Source organism: Mycetomoellerius zeteki, unplaced genomic scaffold (assembly GCF_001594055.1).
Source record: "Mycetomoellerius zeteki isolate Tzet28-1 unplaced genomic scaffold, Tzet1.0 scaffold495, whole genome shotgun sequence".
Taxonomy (NCBI): domain Eukaryota; kingdom Metazoa; phylum Arthropoda; class Insecta; order Hymenoptera; family Formicidae; genus Mycetomoellerius; species Mycetomoellerius zeteki.
Window position 1 is genome coordinate 34,318 of NW_017257495.1, and position 7,378 is coordinate 41,695.

The 7,378-nt window shown below is 38.8% G+C and overlaps 1 pseudogene; it reads left to right on the forward strand.

Moving 5' to 3' along the window:
* The first annotated feature begins 329 nt into the window (after positions 1-329).
* LOC108727462 (uncharacterized) lies at positions 330-3,682 on the forward strand (annotated as a pseudogene).
* Positions 3,683-7,378: the final 3,696 nt, after the last annotated feature.

Sequence of the window (7,378 nt, forward strand, 5' to 3'; positions counted from 1 at the left end):
CGCTGTTTACATAAACAGCGATCGCGTCACCATGCTCGGCCTTCCCCGCGATATCCCCTCCCTTTCCCCCCGCGCCTACGAATACCCCCGCGCCCAGCTCCCCCCTCTAGTCCCATGGCTTAGAACCGCCCTAGTCTTACTACTTTCTGTTTCAAGCGTCATTGTGCGGAAAGATCTCCCGACGGAAAATCGGTCCCGAACGGATTTGCAAATCCGTTAGAATTTGCAACGACTGTGGACGCTTCGCGAAATCGAATCCGCGTCACAACTGCGACGTTATCTTTTGTAAAATTTGTCTCTCGTTGCAAACTTCGAATCATTCTTGTTACATGCAGCCTCTTCGTCGTAAAGTCACAGTCGAAGATCCCGGAGAGGGGACGAGGGCTGAGACATTGCGAGAAGAGAAGCGAGTAAACGACGAGAATGACATCGAAAGTGTGAATGATGCGCGAAGTAAAAAAGATCGCGTCGCATTCGTGTTCTACGACTTCGAAACTTGACAAGATGAGACTCTCGAAGGAACGGAGAACGTAAAGATACAAATACCGACTCTTTGCGTCGCGCAACAAATTTGTGAAACCTGGGCGGAAATACAAGAAATGTCGACGCGATGTCGCTGGTGCGGTGTGCGTAAATTTGTTTTTCGCCGTGATACGGTAAAAGAATTCGTAGATTTCGCAACACGAACATCGAAATATTTTAACAAAATAATTTGTATCGCGCATAACGTGAAAGCGTTTGACGTTCAATTCATCTTAAAATACATCGTAGAACAATCCGGTATAACTCAAGAGCCACGGGTGATTTTGAACGGGACGAAAATTGTCGTGATGACGTTCGGTAACACGAAATTTATTGATAGCTCAAATTATACATCTTGATCATAAAGTTCCCGGAATTCATTAAGAAAATTCAAAATACAAGTTTATTCATCAAAAGTGATATTGTCCCCTTCAAAGTACTCTCCATCGACTGCAACGCACTTATGCCAGCGCTTGATCCAGCTCTCGAAACATTTCTGGAACTCTATTGTCGGTATAGCCATCAGAGCCTTCGATTTTTCCATTACCTCCTTTCGGCTGTTAAAACGCGTTCCCCGTAGTGGTTTTTTGACTCGATTGAACAGAAAAAATCGCAGGGAGTCATATCGAGTGAATTCGATGGCTGTTGGATGGTATTCGTTTCGTTCTTGATCAAAAATTCATGGATAATGATGGCACTGTGCGACGGTGCGTTATTATGGTGCAAAATCCACGAGTTGTTTGGCCACAAATCCTTTCTTTTTTGGCGAATTGCTTCACGCAAACGTCTCATAACGCCCAAATAATACTCCTTATTAACTGTCTGACCTTCTGGCAAAAATTCAAAATTCGTGATGTACAATACCGTTGTAATCCATGAAAACCGTGAGCATCACTTTCTTTTTCGACTGAAAACGACGTGGTTTTTTTGGTCTTGGCTCACTTGGAGCTCTCCATTCACTGATGTCTGAATTGCGTATCGTACTCATAAACCCACGTCTCGTCTCCAGTAATGATGCGTTTGATGAATGTTAGGTCGGATTCAGCCTTGGAAATCATGTCTTTGGCGATGTCAATGCGGTCCCTTTTTTGCATGAAATTCAGTTCCTTCGGGACCAACTTTGCAGCAACACGGCGCAAACCCAAATCATTAACTACAATGTCCTGAACGGATCCATAAGCAATGTTTAAGTCCTTTGCCAGCTCTTTGATAGTTAATTTGCGGTTATTGATAAACATTTCTCTCACTTTATTGATGTTTTCGTCGGTTTTCGATGTCGACGGCCTGCTACTGCGTTCGTCATCTTCGACGGATTCACGACTACTTCTGAAGCGTTCATGCCACTCGTAAACGGTTGTTTTCTTTAGAGCATCACTGCCGAAACAGTTTCCCAACATTTCCAAGGTTTTCGCACCATTGAATCCATTTTTAACGCAAAATTTAATACAAACTCGTTGTTGCAAATTCAACTCCATTTTTAAAACTGTAAAAAATCGAAAACACGTGCAGAGGTAGATGTACTCAAGACGGCGTAACTTTACAAATGTCAAGCTATGGCGATAAAAATTGGTGGAAATGTCAATGATAGATGTGGCAACCTAACCAAAAAAACAGAACTCAAATCAGCGGACTCAGAGCATCACCTGGTGGTAATTCCGGGAACTTTTTGATCAAGGTATGCCGATGCGATTATCTGATTTACCTAAGGCTTTCGGCCTGCAAGATATATCAGGTAAGAGCTTTCCTCATTTGTTCAATACAAAAGAGTATCAATCGTATATCGGGACAATACCTAGCGCACGGTATTATTCACCCGAACAAATGAAACTCGAGGAATGCGAGCATTTTATAAAATGGTACGACGAAATGACACAATCCGGCTTCATTTTTTATTTTCAACGCGAAATAGTTAAATATTGTCGTAACGACGTAGATATCCTTCAACGGGCGTGCATGGCTTTCCGAAAAATCTTTCTTGAACGTGGGAACGTGTGTCCGTTCGTGGAATGCACGACTATCGCTTCTACGTGTATTAAAGTTTTTCGCAGAAACTTTTTACGCGGGGAGAAAATAGGAGTTATTCCGACGAGCGGATACAGATATAAAGATAATCACTCGCCCAAAGGCGTGCAGTGGTTAGTGTGAGCTCAATCAGCGGATAAATCACGCGGGGCAAGGGCATGAGTTTCGGATTGCTGGCACTCCCGTCGATGGATATTACGAAATCGAATCGGAGAACGAGACGCGACGTTACGTGTTGCAGTTTCACGGCTGCTTTTGGCATGGTTGTCCAAAATGCTATCGAATAAATCGCGAAAAAAAACTTAATTTTTCCACTGATCATAGCGATACGATCGACACGCGCTACGAACGAACTCTCGCGGTGACATGGCGTTTTCGACGACGAGGATACTAGGTGATGGGAGTGCGATTTCGATCGGGAAATGCGAGAGAATAACGAAATGCGCAATTTTCTTGAAAATGTTCCGATAATAAAGAACTCACCTCTCGATCCGCGCGATGCATTTTTCGGTGGCCGAACGGGAAATATAGCAACCCGATGTGAAGTTGTGGGTACGGAGAAAATACGCTACGTAGACGTATGTTCTCTGTATCCTTATGTACTGAAAACGGGTACTTTTCCGATTGGTCATCAAAAATCTACATCGGAGAGGAATGTTCCGAGTTAATCGGCGTAGCTCCGGATTTCGATTTCAGTTCGATCGAAGAACTCGTTCGTTGTAAAGTAATCCCTCCGCGCGATCTTTTTCATCCGGTACTTCCGGATCGCGTACATGGCAAATTGTTGTTACCGCTGTGCCGGAGTTGCTACGGAACATTCTCGCCAACTGAGTGTAGTCACAGTCTCGCCGAGCGTGAATTCGAGGGTACCTGGGTATCCTGTGAATTACGCAAAACCGTCGAGAAAAATTATCGCATGTCGGAAATGAGCGAAATTTGGCAATACGAGGTCACACGATATGATCCCGCTACACGGCAGGGTGAATTGTTTACCGAGTATATAAATAGTTTTTTGTAATTGAAACAGGAAGCTAGCGGATGGCCGAACGAATGCGAGGATGACGAGGCTAAGGAGCGTTATCTTCGGGAATACGAGGAAACCGAGGGTATCGTTCTCGATAGAAAAAGCATCGCTTAAAATCCTGGTCTACGTTCGGTTGCAAAACTCTGTTTAAATTCCTTTTGGGGAAAATTCGGTCAACGATCCAATTTGCCTAACATCGAGATCGTGAAAAATTACCAGCGATTGGCAACTTTGCTGACGAGTCCGGAACACGAAATAACCGATATATTACCCGTCAACGACAAGGTAATATACATCTCGTGGAGATTGCAAAAAGAGGCGGTCGTAGCTTCGCAGACCAACGTCGTGATCGCGGCATTCACGACGGCGCTGGCGCGATTGAAATTATACGAACATCTAGAATTATTGGATAGACGCGTATTATATTATGATACAGATTCATTTATATATACAGGGTGTTTTAGGCCACCCGTACACCCTTTTTATCTCCGCAGGATGAGATTAAATCGAAAATATGTTCAAACCAAAGTTGTGGGGTTCCAAAAGATGTATTTATTGATCATATCAGTTGGACCTTGGGTGGCTTTGCCAAGGTCAGATCAAGGTCACATCGATTTTTTTAAATAGAACATCCTACTTTTTATTCTAGAATCTAATAGCCGATGTCAAGAGCTTTCTAAAACCCTATAATAAAGTATCTTTTGATTAAGTAAATCTCGAGTTATGAAGATTAAAAGTTACAGTAACGCCGGCATTAGTATTACCCAAGGTGTACCGCGTGGAGGTTGCCCGGTCGGATTTACACCTTTTGTGTGACTATTAGATTCTAGAATAAAAAGTAGGATGTTCTATTTAAAAAAATCGATGTAACCTTGATCTGACCTTGGCAAAGCCACTCAAGATCCAATTGATATGATCAATAAATACATCTTTTGGAACCCCACAACTTTGGTCTGAACATATTTTCGATTGAATCTCATCCTGCGGAGATAAAAAGGGTGTACGGGTGGTCTAAAACACCCTGTATATACTCAACAGCAAAATTAAAGCATCACCTATCCTGCCCCCCAAAAATAGACAAATTTCAAAAGAGTACAACTTTGTCAAAAATGATCATAAAAAATTTTATAAAAAAGTATTTTAAAGCTTAAAATCTCTACTTTCGAAAATTGTAATTGATATTTCGATTTGATTAATTCTTTATGGAGTTGTACGGACACAAATGGAAATGCGTCAAAGCTAAAAAATTTTTACTAACTTTGCGAAGTTCCATGGCATGAATTAAAAGTCGCATAAAAATTCGATTTACAGCATTCGAAAGCGTGAATATTTTCCTTTAATTTGCTTTTTTGTTGAGCTCCGTACGATTTTTTCTCACCGAGTTATTCAAAATTGAAACAAAAGTGGTCCTTTTTGCTCTAATGTTGAATAACTCAGTGAAAGAAAATCGTACAGAGCTCAATAAAAAAACAAATTAAAGGTAAAGATTCACACTTTCGAATGCTGTAAATCGAATTTTTATTCGACTTTTAATTCATGCTGCGAATCGAATTTCTGTTTAATTTTCTATTTACGCTGTGAAACTTTAGTAAAGTTTTAAAGAATCACTAAATTTTTGCTAAAAAATTGTCGACATTTGAACTGTGATAACTTCGTGAAAAAATATCGTAAAACAATTTTCATAGACTCATTTTAAAGGGCAAAGACTCTACTTTCAATTCTCAACATTGATTTTTCTGGAAGATGCGTTTACACTAGGAAGCAAGATGAAAAATTCGACAAGGATTTAAATCTCGAAAATTTTACAAAGTCAATCCAAGGTTCTATGGATTTGCAAAAAATTGTTTTCCGGCTCAAATTAATGAGTTGAAGCATGTTTTTTAAAATGGCTTTTTGAAAAATAACATTTTTGACGTTTTATTAAGTTTTGAAAAATTTTTTATAAAGATGTTAAGTGTCCCGCCGGCATTAGCATAACCCGAGGTACACCACGAGGAGGTTACACGGTCGGACTTGTACCTCGTGTGTGTGTGAGCGCGCGTGCGTGTGTGTGTGCGTGTGTGGGAGGGGGGACATTCGTCCGCGTGTTTAAAAACGCGTATTGCTTCCTCTTTGCAGTAAAACTTCTTGGCATCGCTCTTGCATATTGATGCATCGATGTATCAATTCTTGGGGGATCTCGTTCCAAAATCGTCGAAGTGTAACTTCTAGTGCTTCCAAAGTTACAGAAGGTCTTTCTGGATTTCGCAGTCGTCGTCCAAGGATATCCTATAGATGTTCGATAGGATTGAGATCTGGACTCATTAGTGGGTGTTCAAGGGTGTGATGTCATTTAATCTGAGGAAGCGACGAGTATTTTGTGCCGTATGAGGACGAGCATTGTCTTGCATAAGTAGAAATCCTCTTCCAATTCTGTCACGCATTGGAGGCATATGCTGACTTAAAATTTCCTCTGCGTATCGTGCTGAATTTAATCTTGGTAGAGATACTATCACTATTTCTGTGCGATGAAGAAATGATATTCCCGCCCATACCACTAAGCTCAACAAAAAAGCAAATTAAAGGAAAATATTCACGCTTTCGAATGCTGTAAATCGAATTTTTATGCGACTTTTATAATAATTCACGCCATGGAACTTCGCAAAGTTAGTAAAAATTTTTTAGCTTTGACGCATTTCCATTTGTGTCCGTACAACTCCATAAAGAATTAATCAAATCGAAATATCAATTACAATTTTCGAAAGTAGAGATTTTAAGCTTTAAAATACTTTTTTATAAAATTTTTTATGATCATTTTTGACAAAGTTGTACTCTTTTGAAATTTGTCTATTTTTGGGGGGCAGGATAGGTGATGCTTTAATTTTGCTGTTGAGTATATACATTCTGTTGAGTGTATAAAATAGTAATATTTGAGTGTATAAAATAGATATAAATAATTATAAATAAATTATAATTGAGTGTATAAAATAGATATAAATAACGCAAAAATTAGAGTTTGTATATTTATTCTATTATATACCGTTTTGTTATAACATTTTTTTAATAGTTTATTTTAGGTTCAAACTGTTACACTAAAAAATACCAAATTACTTTCTTAAAAGTAATGGAATCGTGGTATTTGAAATTTTTGGACCTGTCTTTAACACTAGAAGGTAGCCAATTTGGCTCCTTATGAACTAATACTTCTCAAACTAATATAATTTTTTTATTATATGATAACTTTTTGTAATAAAATAAATTAATAAAATTAGTGATACTATTGTTAAAATATGTCTTGGTAGTCTAATGGCTTAGGACGCTCGTACGGTATACAAAAGATCCGAGTTCGACTCCCAGCCGAGGTAATATTTTTCGCAATAAATTTAATTACAGTTTTTTCAGCATATTAACATCTTTGAGATATGATGCCTGTTTGAGAGCATCGAAATTATTAGAAATTAATTTAATTCGCGAGATTACTACAATGATTTAATTACGTTTATATAATTCGGAAATTTTTTGGCGCGCAGTTTGTTAGACTACAGGTGGTATATATGTGGTATATATATCAAGTACATATATAGCATGTTTAGTGATTCAAGATTGAATTATTTAAGCATTTTAAGATCTAGCTTCAACCGATATAGGGTTCTAGTTTATCGATATTGTTAAAACTTGTTAAAACAAAAAATTATTCATTATAATTATCTGTACGTTTCATTTCTTCCCATTTGTTTACGAAGAAAATGTGCTTGGAGCCAAATTAATTCTTACGTTCCTTTTAGGGAGATCGTCAAATCCAGTCCTTCTAGTGTTAATAACGGAAAAGTT